The sequence below is a fragment of the Lissotriton helveticus genome, chromosome 8, assembly GCF_964261635.1.
Source record: "Lissotriton helveticus chromosome 8, aLisHel1.1, whole genome shotgun sequence".
Classification (NCBI taxonomy): domain Eukaryota; kingdom Metazoa; phylum Chordata; class Amphibia; order Caudata; family Salamandridae; genus Lissotriton; species Lissotriton helveticus.
The window spans coordinates 1481818374-1481832960 of NC_136069.1; positions in this window are offsets into that span (position 1 = coordinate 1481818374).

Sequence of the window (14587 nt, forward strand, 5' to 3'; positions counted from 1 at the left end):
GTATGGTAAGACTAGAGTGGGAATAGTAAGGGCCTTATTATGAGTTTGACGGTCCAACCGCTGAAGGACCGCTAGAAAACTATTGCACCTGTGGCCTTCCGTCCACCATATTACGAGTTGCCCCAGGGGCCGGTGGTGTGGCTGCGGTGGTCTTGCGGCAGTGGGCAATGTATTTCCACATATATCTATGTCTGTTTGTAAATTCCGACTTCATATGTGTCGAATGCACATGTATGCACAATATATGTGGAAAAATACCATCTACCCATTGCCGGAGTCTGACTCATATGTGGGCAGTCCCAGTAATGGGTACATGGTACCAAGACACTTACCTGGCTTTCCCAGAAGGCAGGGTCGTATTCCTTGTGGTGAAGATGCTCCTATTTAGGGGGGACCTGGAGAAAGGGATCAATGCCAAAAACTGCTTGAAAGAACTGGAACGAGGTGAGTATACATCCCAAATCCTTCATCCCTGCCGACCTTTAGGCGGCCATCCGACCGCCGCGGTCTGCCTGTCAGGATGCTAACTTGTAAACCGAATGGCGGTGTTGGGCCTCTGATCCACCCAATAGAAACTGCCTTCTCCCAACCGTGACCACGGCGGTTGGCGGGATGATGGCAGTGCTGGCAGCCCAACTGCAGTCTTTGCAAATTCTCTCCACCCGACTCGTAATGTAGCGGATGGTTCACCGTCAGGCCACTGGGATGGCGGTCGATGGAGCGCTGAACTCATAAAAAGGCCCTAAATCTCACTCCATTAGTGTCCAACACCTTCCCTCAATATGGTTAGACTGAAGTTGGAATGGGAAATGTCACCTCTTTAGTGTCTAACATCTTCCCTAATATGATTAGATTGGAGTGGGAATAGTAAATGTCTCCTCTTTAGTGTCAAACACCTGCCCTCAATATGATTAGATTGGTATGGAAATAGTAAATGTCACTCCTATAATGTCCAATAATTTCCCCCAGTGTGGTTAGATTAGGGTGGAAATAGTAAATGGCGCCCCCTTTAGTGTCTAACACCTTCCCCCACTGTGGTTTACTGGAGTGGGAATAGTAAATGTCACCTCTTTAGTGTCCAACACGTTCCCCCAATAAGGTAAGATTGGTGCAGAATTAGTAGTTGTCACCCCTTTAGCGTTGAAAACCTTCACCCAATATGGTTAGTTTGGAGTGAGAATAATAAATGTCACCTCTTAAGTGTCCAACACCTTCCCACAATATGATTAGATTGAGGTGGGAATAGTAAATGTCACCCCTTTAGTGTCCAACACTTTCCCCCAAAATGGTTAGATTGGTATGGCAACAGTAAATGTCACCCCTTTAGTGTACAAAATCATCTCCTAATATGGTTAGACTGTAGTGGGAATAGTAAATGTCACCCCTTTAGATTCCAATGCCATCCCCAAATTGGTTTAGATTGGTGCATGGCACACGATGCATGGAAGTGATAGGGGGCACCAAATTCCATTTCCAACAGCCTTTTTATGGCAGTCTTTCTGACATAAACGGGCTGTCAGAAAGAGATACCATAGTACTGATGGTGGTGCCTGCCTCAGCACTGCCTCCCTTCGGGACTACTATTCTGACTGCCGCCCTGTCCGGATCACTGCTCTTGGTGGAGGCAGCGGTCTTCCCTCTGACTGCTGTGGGTATGACCGCCAGTACTGCAATCCAGTGATAGGACCAATGATCTGTAGGCGGTCCTACCACCATCGTAATGAGCTCCTATGTTTATGTCTTTTAGAATGTCTATGTAAAGAGATAGAAGTTTTAGAGTGTTTTATTAATTATTTGTTATGTGACGTTTTTAAGTTTATTAACAGGTACATTTTAGTTTAATGATACATTTTTCTTACTTGGGGCCTGATTACGATGCAGATCTGACCACCCATCTGACTGCTGCAGCCCGATTCCGACCGAAATTGCCGGTAAAGCTCTGCCCACCGTACAATTAATTTGCTGCTACCCCAGAGGTCTCATCGTTGGCGGTGCCCTGCTCCCCGGACATGTCGCTGCAAGTGGGTACAAGTGCACAGGTGTCACGGGGTCAAGACCTGCCCCGTAACGGACTTTCAATCTCACTTTCAGGACTGGTCCGGGCCCTTTAAGGACAGCCTGGATTTCCCCGACTGGAACTCCTCCCCTGTGACGGCGGAGTCCGCAAGCCAATCGGTGTCGGGCACAGGGAGGACAAAAGCGGACCCGGAAGACGCCGAGTTGTGGATGGTGCAGCGTGACTTGGAATCGGAAAGCTGGAGAGAAACCACCCACTGCGGAGAACTGGAGGACGCCGGAGTCAGAGCAACCCCCGGAGAGACGGTCCAAGCCGAAGTCGGAGAATCCAGTATTCGACTGCCTGACCGAGAGGACGAACCAGAGGCCGCAACGCAGGAGAAGCCCGGAAGCCAACATCCCCACGCATCGCCCAGCCACGCGCAGGAGGACGCGTGGCTATACCAGGTACGGGAACACTTGCGTGCCTTGTTACGTTTTAAAAGAGGAGGGACCGGGTAACCGAGGGAGGAGGGAGGACTTTGACCGGGCACTGTTGACTTTGAGCACATCACCCTTCACCTTCAGGGTTAGTACGTCTGGTGTCGGTCTCTTACCTTCCTCACGAGTGTTACCCTCACTCCCTTCCCCAAGCTTTGAGTTTTAAAAGTGCTGTGATCTAACGTCCACGTATCTTTCCTTTTGTTTTGGGTTCGAGCGAGACGGGCTGAAGAGGAGGACTTCGCCAGCCCAGGAACAGACACCAACCCCTTGCCGCAAAGACCTTTTGCCCTATGGACCTAAGTTGATATTAGGTCATGCCTAGACTTTGTTAACCCAATCAATAAACCAGATATAAAATACTTCAGTGTTGGCTCCTTCCCTCCTTGTGGACCCTTAAGGTTACAACGGGTAACATGCAGTTGAACACACATGCATGATACCTGTGGGGACATGTCTTATGCACCATGTACTCCATTGAGGGAAATGGCCACTACAACGCAGCCGTTTCCATGCAAACCTTTACCATGCATGCCTTACAAGGCATGCGTGGTTACCACGAAAGCCTTTATCACGCATACCTTTACTACGAAATACGTAGTAAAGGCATGTGTGGTGAAGGTGGAAATTGGAAAAAGAGGGCTTGGGGGTCTCCCCCCAAAAATTAAACAAAAAGCAAGGAAATAAAAAAGGGGGTTGGGGGTCTTACCCCCCCAAAAACAACACACCTGATTTGAAGTGAAGTGGAGGCAATCAGCGTTGTCAGAGAGGAAACGGAAAGAAACTTCCGCTTCCTCTTTACAACGTCCGACGTCAAAAAGGAAGATAAAGGACAGGACTCAGAGACGACGTGAAGAGGTGAGGTGAATTTTAAATTAAAAAAAAGATTGAGCGTTAAGGGCAGGGGCAAATATAAGAAGGATTGGGGGGAGGGATATAACCTTTAGCGCGAGTATGCCTTTAACAGAAAATTGGTGCAAATCTATGCGTGGTAAAGGAATGTTTGTGCAAAAGGTTATGCGAACAAAAAGCATTCCGTTGTAAATCATGCGTGGTAAAGGCATGCGTTGCAACGGAATGCATTGTAATCCGCCGCGGCCGGTAGTAGGTGTAACTGCAGGGCGGTGATGTGGAGAGGGGGAGAGGCAGGGTGGGGGGTAGTAATGACATACCATATGAGGACTTACCTGGATTCCATAGCCCACAGGACTGTCCACTTTGGGGTGCAGCTGCTAAGGTGTACAGGGGACCACGGAGAAGGGGAATTGAATGAGTATTCACCATTTTTCCTTAGTTTTCGATGACTCGAGGAAGCAGTCGGACCGCCATGGTCAAGTCGGCGGAAACCCACATGGTCATCCAGGTGGCAGTCGGATCACCCTGTACTGCCCTATAGTTGCTGTTCCTCTCCAACACCAACTTGGCATTTGAAAGAAGGCTGTCAGAGTCGGTGGTCTGTCAGCGGTCAGTCGTAGTTCAGGCTGGATTCATTGTAATTCGGTAGTCAGACTGACCGCTTTCGACAAGACCTTCAGAGGTCCGACCAAATCCAACAGGGCCAAAGAATGTGGTCTGACGTCATCATAAACATTCCCTTAGTTGGGTAGTGGTTGAGATGTATATATTTAATCTTTAATGGTCTGGTGAGACAATCATGCAGAGTTTCCTCTTCCTCTTCTTGTAGTGTTTATCATTTTTGAAGTATTTAGTTGTTTGAAATAGTGTACCTTTTATATTGTTGATTTAATTGCTTGTCTGATTATAGGTTTAAAGTTGTTAATGCTATTATTTTATCGGCCTGTTTAGTTTTCATTTGAATTTGTTTTTCTCGGTTATGTTCTTCTACGGTAATTGCTAATTTAGGTTTTATTTTCAGTGTATGATATATAGTTTGATAGTTTTTAATATACATTTATATTTATATATAGTTTGATAGTTTTTAATATACATCTATCTATACGTATATTATTATTTAGGTTTTTATATAAATGTTTGTAGTTAATGGTAATATTGTTGGTGGGATGTAGTGTTATGATTTTAGTTATATAATTTATTGGGTGAATGGAGTTTGTTTATGTAATATATGTATACTTAATTTAAACATATGTATGGCATGTTTTAGGTTTCTTTTCAATAAATGTTTTGTGTAAAAAGTGTTTAAAAACATATGTATTAATGATTATTCAATTATTTTGGCCATAATATTGTAGTTTGATATTGTGTGAATCTATATTTTAGACATGTTATATGTTTATTTAATGGTAACAATACTTTTGTTTACAATATTTCTGTTTTCGATATAGGTAAAAATACCTATTTTTAACAATGATATGTGTGTTTTCAATATTTGTGGTTTTACTAGTTAACTATAGGAAGTTGATATTTTTGTTATCAATATCTACTTTCCGATATTTTTGTGTTTCAATATTGTATGCATTGATATTGTATCAGTGATCCAGAAATAACAAATTAAACCCCTCAAACACATTCCCTATTGGGGTTTGGACTGAAGTGGGATTAGCAAATCCAACATCTTCCAATGCTTTCCCTGATTTTGCTTACATTGGATTGGGAATAGTAAATGTGATTACTCCAAAGTCCTTCACTTTCCCAATTGTGGATTATATTAGAATTAGAATAGTAATTCACACTACTTCAAAGTCCAACAATTCTCTAATATTGTTTAATTAGTATGGTTAATATATATATTTTTTTAAATATTTAAATTATTTCTAGAAAATAAATACTTTTTAACATATTTACTTTATTTTTGCTGTTATTTATTAATTCTATTCCTTAAATTAGATATATACTTGTTTGTTAACTCTATTCTTTAAATTGAATATATACAGGTTTGTTAATTGTTATATTTTTTATTGACAATACTTGCAATGTAGTGACTTATAATTGTTTACATATTACTTTTATTTTTAAATTTTTTATTTGTATATATATATATATTTAGTATAATAATTCAAATTGTTTTATTTATTTTTACTTATAGTATTATTTTAAACTTCAAAAGTTAAATAAATTACACTTAAGCTATATACATATATATGTATATGTTGTGACATCAAAGTAGTGGAGTGAAACTTTCTGTAAGTGGGGTTTCATTAAGCAGGGGCGGATTTTGCGGATCCACGATTCACGAATTTGCGAATTCACGGATCGTGGATCCGCAAAATCCGCGGATTTTGCGGATCGGCGGATTTGGGGGCGGGGCTTCCTCGAGTGTGTGGGCGGGGACAAACGGACGGGGCTTCCATGCGAGCGCACATGCCTCTTGTGTGTATAAAAGGTCAGAGCCGATCAGAGCGGCAGATTAAGAGACAGAAGCTCCTGGTCACAGGAACAGCACGGGGATTGCGCTCGTGAAAGTCAAAGATGCAAATGCCTCTGGCCTGCATCACAGCGGATTTTCGATGGTATATTTGGGAAGAAGGCACACCTGCCCAGCCTCCACAACGCTCACGATTGATTTTGGGCTGATGAATGAGTCACTGAATTTAAGCTTCAACTAGGGCACATGCTTTATTGATATCTGCAAGTGTTTCCTGTTGAGGTTTATTTTTTGTGCCAGGACCGTCGTGCCAGAACGAACCCTGCCCTTCATATTTATTCAAGAAGACACCACCGTTTTTCCCCATCGTAAATAATTTACGATGGCGCCGGCAAGCTGCCAGCGCCATCCTGAAAAAGTTACTTAATTAGCTTCAACAGGAAGCTCCAACTGATAAAATAAAGCAGGCGCTCGAGCCCCTGCTGTATCTTATCTATTAGAGCTTCCTGTTGAAGCTAATTAAGTAACTATTTGAGGATGGCGCTGGCAGCTTGCCGGCGCCATCGTAAATTAGGCTTTGAACTTTTGACCGCGGAATCCGCCGCTCGCGGATTGCGGATTTTCGGTAAATTCGCGAGAGTTCGCGGACCGCGAATTTACCGAAAATCCGCAAAATCCGCGATCGGAGCGGATTTTGCGCTCATGCTTAGGTTTCATATCATTGTGTTACATATTTTTTGTGAGAGAAATCTTCATGGCTTTCAAAATGGGTCTTATGTTTGGCATGTTTTTTTGTGCTTAAGTTCGCCTGTTTTTTCCATTCTAATTGCAGTAAGACAAGGGGAAATGCCATTGTTTTATGAGAATCAATTTGAGCTGTATTTTGAAATGTATGGGTAGACAACCATTCTGGTCCTTGTTGGTATCTTAACTAGTTGGCATCTTTGCAGGTAGGTGTAGATGTACGGAGGTCAGGATTGTCGCATTGTCTCTAACATGAGTCAGTACTTCTTCAAATAATGGAATATGAGACAGTGTTCTGACCAGAAAAAAAGTATAATGAAACTGCATTTAATAGATTTGTAGAAAATAAAGTTTAGGGGTAGATGTATCAACATACCCTTGTGCGATTTCTAAATAGCGATTTTTAGGGAATCGCTATTTAGAAATCGCAAAATGGGATGTATGTAGAAATGCGCTATTTTTTACCGATTTCTTATTCTTCCTGATTTGCGAATTCGCAATTTGCGAATTCGCAATTAAGGAATAATTTCCCATTCATTCCTATGGGCCAGGAGGCCCATAGGAATGATTGTGAAATCTTTGTCAATTTGCGATTCGCAATTTGCAAATCGCAAATTGAGAATAATTTCAAGGGTGCAGGGGTGTCTCAAGAACACCCTGCTGCACCCCTGAAATTTACATGTGTGTGCATATGGCGCACATACATGCCCTATGGGCATGTATGTGCGTCACATGCCACCTTCACAAATGCCAAATTGTGCATTTTTAAAAGAATTTACAAATTACCACCAACTACAAGTTGGTGGTAATTTGCGATTTCTTAACCTAAATTCGCAATTCCAAAATGCTACATACATAGCATTTAAGGAATCGCAAAATTGCGATTCCTTAAATGCTTAAGCAAAATAAGGAATCGCAAATTTTTGCGATTCCTTATTTTGCGATTTTTTGTTGCATGTCAAAACATGCAAAAAGACGTTTGCGATTCGCAAAACGCTGGAATTCTGCAAATTCCGGCCTTTGCGAATCTCAAATGGCTTGATACATCTACCCCTTAGATTCTTGTAACAAGCCTATACCCATTTTTAAGATACAATTAGTCAAAAGAATGATAAGCAGACAAACCTTATTCAGTAAATAAGAATATGCAGAGAAGACCAACATCCAGCATCTATTTTTCATCAAATACATACCTGCAGATGTATGCTTGTCTTTAGCAACCAATGATAGAGTACTTTATTTAACTACAGCTGAAAATGTTCTAATGAAGGCTATTTTAAGAAGTTAAATGTAATGCTACTTGAAACTCAGTCAAAGATAATTTGCTAGTCAGGAAAATTAGATTTGTTCTGAAGCATTCACTATCAGTGTGCACCCTTCAGCTGTCTAAACAGGTGGTTCATGGTGCTATGGTACACTATGCAAGGTAAAACTGAGTGTTTATCAAGACTTCTGATATGTCAACCTTTCCAGATTCTATGAATTATTCCATTTTGATTTATGAACACTCAGGGGCGCATTTAGAGGAGGGCAATAATGGGACACCCATCCAAAACAGAGTTGTATCAGGCTAATGGCCTTAATTTCACTATCTCCTTTGCTCTCTAAGGCCTGTTCCAGGCTTAGAACACTGTGGGGCATATTATCAAGACAGGCGATAACATTATCGCCGTTTTAGCAGCAGAAAACTGCAGCTAAAACGGCGATAATGGACTTGATAATATGCTCTATGGAATTCCAATAGAAGCCCATGCTAAATGTGAAGGACATCTAACATTGGCTTCAATTGGAATTCCATAGAGCATATTATCAAGCCCATTATCGCCGTTTTAGCGGCAGTTTTCTACCGCTAAAACTGCGATAATTTTATCGCCTGTCTTGATAATATGCCACTGTTTTCCTTAAAAAAAACAAGCAATGCCTTTGATGTGCTATGTGAAAACTTTCAGAGTATCAGGGATATGTAATGGAATGGAAAAAAAACTCCCACTATTTGGGTTTGTCTTTGAAAACAAACAAAAAAGGCAATGGCCCATCATGCTTTAATAGTTAAACAAAGATTGTTCTCCGGGTATGATACTTATAATGCTCAAACTATCAAATAAGCTATCTCTCTCACACTCACTATTGCTCAATGTCCATTGTGTCATCACATTCACGCTAAAGGAACTTATTTCTGCTACCCGCCCAGTCGAATGTAGAACCACAAAGGCACTGTATGTTTACGAAATTTAACCTGACAATGTTAATTGCATTTACACTCTTGTTTATTAAAATAAATATTATCCTTAGTCCATAAAAACAATCAATGTGGCGTTCATCTATCTTACACAGTCCAACACTGACATATCACAATGACCATTTAAATCAAAAGACACAATTTTCAATATACATTTGAATACCACAAAAGAATTTTTAAAAACGCATTCTTGTATGCATGTCTGATAAGCAAAATTCGGAGATTTGACCTTGACAATGTACCTAAAGCGTGAGAAAGTATAAACTAATGTAATATTGATGTGACATATATTACGATGTATTAGTGACTATGTATTTTTAATTTTTATCTACAGAGTATTGTGTGTTTTTAACAATTGTCCTGAGGAAGGTGGTGCATAATAAGCAAGATCCACCGAAACGCGTTGACATACATGAAATCCCTTTTGGGTTTTGTATCGGACATCCAGGGTGGGGATAGGATTAAGGGGCTTTTACTTTTTGTGCACACTTTTAATAAGTCTTTTTTTGGTGGGAAGCATTGGGGAAAAAAGGAAAAAAATATATTGTCCAGTTCATAGGAATTTAGCAAGTCAGATCAAGGTAAAATGCAGAATTGTAACCTAATATATTAGGCGATTTAAAAATTATGTCATGGAACGTTAATGGGCTGAGAACAAGGAAAAGGCGACAAAAAATCTTTGAATATCTAAAGCTTGTAAAGAGTGATATACTCATACTAAAAGAAACCCACTTTCTTAAAGAAGAGAGGCATGAAAGTACAAAACACGAAAAGTGGATTGGAAATAGTGTCTGCACAAATCAGTCGTGTAACATTAAAATTTTGTATGAGTGAAATGTCCAACTAACTATAACGTCAATGAAACCTATGTTTTTTTTTGTGAATATATATATATTTAAAGATATAGGTATATATAAATATAGATATAGTAACAGATATTATTATAACAAACTAATTTAGAAATATATAAACACATATATCAAGCAAATAAACAATAGAAAATATGATATAAAACACATTAAAACAATATTGTTATAGTACTAAATGTAAGTTTTATATATGTAAAACATTGTTATCATTGTATAGAAAAACAATATACTTAACAGCGATACTACTTACCTCAATATGATGATACTGACAGTATTCAGTCTTCAATACTTAATACCATTGATATTCTGGCTTCAATATTAATGGTGCGCACCCTTCTGCAGCTCATTTCCTCCGAGTGTGAAAAAGCAAACTACAGCAAATGCATTTTATTTGTACTCATCAGGGCCAACTTACAGGTGGATTGACTTTCTGTGCTATTTTATTGTCAGCAAAATATGAACAAGCATGCCTGCTGACATGCATTAAATCTCTTGTGTTCACAATACAGCAGTATTTCATACAAACTGTTCAATGTTATCAACATTTTTCTCCCAACTCTACTCCTATACAAACTAGTCTACTAATGAACAACCGACAATCTACTCTTTGGCATGTAATATTTCAGATGTACATGGACTGTATCAAATAAAGTGAGCACTCGAAGCGCTATGTTTAGGCTGGTGTCTTTCAAGACGTGCTAATCTTGGCTGGAATTATAGCAATGCTTGTAGCAGGTTTTGTTTGACATATCTAAAGTAAACAACTGAACATAGCATATTAGCATATACAAAGCAACATAACATCATAATTCAGATATAACAGGTACATCACATCAAAACAATAAAACGAGAACAAAAAACCTGCAGTACAACAAAAGAAATTCACACTACAATAATGCATTACACAAAGGCATCAGACATCCCCAGCACAACAAAGTGAAAACAGCAAATGTGCACAAATGTTCTTGTCATACATTACCACCTCCCAGATCTTGTTTTCATAAAACGGTGGTAAAAGGTGTTTAAAAGCATGCAGTAACTTAAAAGCACCTGCCACAAATGTTAGTGGTCTGGCTTCTAGAATTGGTTCCAAGGAATGACTCACTAAAAAAAAAGTCAGATATTTCTGTCCTTTAAGTCATCTTTAAAGGTTGTTTTCTTTTTGCTGAAAATGTTTGCTTCTTCTTTTAAATTTCTCTATGATTTATTAAATAGTTTCCTACATTTTTCCGTTTCTTCATAGCTGTGCAGATTAACAACAGTTGGGAGCTATTCAATTCAGCTGTTAACATTTTGGATTGATGTGTTATATGCACCCAAAGGCACGAAACGCAGTAGCACAAAATTAACATTTTCACAAAAGAATGAACTGGGAGCACTTCAAAAGATTTGTTAAACTTTGAAGTCTTCTCTTTTTTCTTAATGTGATTTCTTTGAAAAGGTTGTAATTTTGCAGGTGCTGTGCACACAGTCAGCAAGGGCTATTGATAAGTAATGTTTTATAAGCTTTCCAGTTAATGTAGTCCTGCATTTTATTTTCAAGCATCTCTTTGGATGGGTATGGCTGCACCTGGGAAGAATACAGACATGTGTTCAAATGGTTTAGGATGAGAACAGAGAACCACAACTTCATTACAATAAAAATGGAACAGCTGTTTGGATTGCGATAATAATTATAACTTGTAGTATGTGCATAGGCAACACTGTAAGCAGCATTGTGATACATAGTGCATTCTACAGTCAATACTGTAGGTAATACTGCAGTGCTGCAATATATAGGCTACCCAAGTAAGCATTACTACTATGGATAGCAAATGCAGGAGGCAAATCTTTAATACACAGACAGGCAATGCATGTACACATACACATGGATGTCGTAGGTATTATTTAGGTATGGATGCAATGATGTAGGCAATACTGTGGTGCATACAGGTTGCACTGTAGGCACTACTCCATTCCTTAAGGAATAATGAAGAAGAAACGGTAATAAACACATTATGTGGATGCTATAGTTAATACTGCAGTACACAGGCAATACTGTAGGCAATGGTGCAGTTCATGCAGCCTGCACTGTAGGTATTGCTGCAGTTCAGGATGCAATAATGAGGGTAAAACAGTAATGCATAGACAGGCAATATTTTAGTAGAGACATGAAAGCTGTAGGTAATACTATGGTACACTGGTGAGAAATATTGTTCGAAAAACTGTGGTAATACTGTAGGTATTACTGAAGTACATAGAGTGCCAAACTCTAGTAGGTAGACAAAAATACTGTAGGCAATACTGCAGTGCATGGAGAGGCAATGCAGTAGATATTACTATAGGACATAGGGCCATATGTATCAAGGCCAAATGGGTTCGCAAACTCATTTCGGCAAAATGGTATGTATGAAAGAATTTGGGTGCAAAATAAGGAATTGCAAAATTTGCCATTCCTTATTTTGCGATTGCATTTAAGGAATCGCAAATTTTGCGATTCCTTAAATGCAATGTATTAAGCAAAAAAAATTCCAAAATGCCCTTAAGGATTCGGAATTTACCACCAACTTCTAATTGGTGGTAAGTTGCGATTTCCTTGAAAAATGCACATTTCAGCATTTTTCAAAGTGCCATGTGACGCACATACATGCCCTTAGGGCATGTATGTGCACAACATGTGCACCCATGCTTATTTCAGGGGTGCAACAGGGTGTCCTTTGGACACCCCTGCACCCTTGAAATTATTCTCAATTTGCGATTAGCAAATTGCGAATCGCAAATTGAGAAAAAATTCCCATTCCTTCCTATGGGCCTCCTGGCCCATAGAAATGAATGGGAAAGTATTCCTCAATTGCGAATTCGCAATTTGTGAATTCGCAATTAAGGAATTTCAAGAAATCACAAACAATTTGCGTTTTTCTTGATACATACCATTTTGCGATTCTGAAATAGCGATTTCTTAAAAGTCGCTATTACAGAATCGCAAATTGGTTCCTTGATACATATGGCCCATAGACACTTATGCAGGCAGTTCTGCATTGAGTTACTAAACTACAGGAGAAAACAACATAGTACATACGGAGATAATTCTGTAGAACATTGAAGGAAATAGTGTAAGCCACAATTTTGTACATATCCACAGACAGACTGTACTGTAGGCTAAAATGCAGGCAATTCTGTAGAGCAGACAAGCAATCCTGAACCATTATCTTAGACGTGCGCAGGGAACATTTATATTAGAGCGCAAACCCCAACATGTATTAGTTTTCTAAACAAATTCTTCAAAGGATCCTGCGCGTATGTATGTATGCATCTATATCGACTCAGGAAAACATTTACATTCGGGAAGAAAACAATCATATTTCCGTCATCAGTCGATCTGCTTCGAAATCCGCATTTAAAGGATAAATCTAGTTGACATATGTGGTCCTGTTTGTACACTGGCAGCGCCAACAATGTTTTATTCATAAACAATGTTGGATATTACATTTTGGAGGCAAGAGTATTGCACTGAAATTCATTTATCACCAATGCTGATAGAGACATGCGGTTTTTTTAAACAAATGTTCAATTTCTGCTGATTGATTTATTGGCACGTGAAATATTAATTTTGCATAAATGCAATGTTATATACATGCAATTCCACGCTGCTGCCAATTAAAACGTGAATTGAGCTCAATTATGCATGAAAAGCAATAACCTCGATGAAACAACCTAGCTTTACTGCAGAGCCGACCGATTCCTCCATCAGTAATGCTCAGTTGGCAGTTGCTGCCTTTCCGCTGTTCTTCAGTCGCTCACATCTCCGGCAGTATTTCAAGCCTCCTTACATTTGATTCTGCAGACATTACTGGCAGACTGCTCCTTGGTGACCTGCCTGAAGGGCACTGGTCCATCTGTGTTTGATAGTGGTCATACAGCTACATTATAGTACAATATCTTTCAATGTTTTAGTAGACGTTATTGCGGTGTGTTATTCGTGTTTAAAGGTAGCGGTGCATTTTAATTTTCCATGTTTAAAGGTAGCGATGTTACATTTGTAAGGCTGGAGCAATTTGAGGAGTTTTTGAAGAAAACAGCAGCAGTGTGTGTTGACTATCACTATGTTACTTTGTAGCCCTGAAATTGTTACAGAGCAGGCTGAGATGCCTCTGGCCAGCCTGCTACACCATCACTCTACTTCTTTTCATTGCGCATGCTTGGTCACCATAAGATAATGACCTCGGACTGAGTCAGCAGATCTGGGTTTAATCCATCACCGTTCTTTAGCCCACTCTGCCACCCCAGTTCAGACATGGCCATATGCAAATCAGTCTGACCCTGTGCCTCATGGGAACAGTCCAGCCCGGCATGCCAAGCCATGCCTTCCCTGGACCGGAAACAAGCTTCCTAGGACCGGTTTCTGGCATTTCAGACATATTCAGCCAAGCTTGCTTGAATCCAGTGGCAAAGTGAGCAAGGGACTCATGTCTGAGCATACCCTGCCAACTTATGGTGAACAAAGCAGTACAAAAGGGGGTGGTGATGGACGGAGCATCTGAACCAATCAAACACTCACACCCAGTCAACAGATCTGGGTTTAATCCATCACCGTTCTTTAGCCCACTCTGCCACCCCAGTTCAGACATGGCCATATGCAAATCAGTCTGACCCTGTGCCTCATGGGAACAGTCCAGCCCGGCATGCCAAGCCATGCCTTCCCTGGACCGGAAACAAGCTTCCTAGGAAAGGTTTCTGGCATTTCAGCCGTCTTCAGCCAGGCTTGCTTGAATCCAGTGGCAAAGTGAGCAAGGGACTCACGTCTGAGCATACCCTGCCAACTTATGGTGAACAAAGCGGTACAAAAGGGGGTGGTGATGGACGGAGCATCTGAACCAATCAAACACTCACACCCAGTCAACAGATCTGGGTTTAATCCATCACCGTTCTTTAGCCCACTCTTCCACCCCAGTTCAGACATGGCCATATGCAAATCAG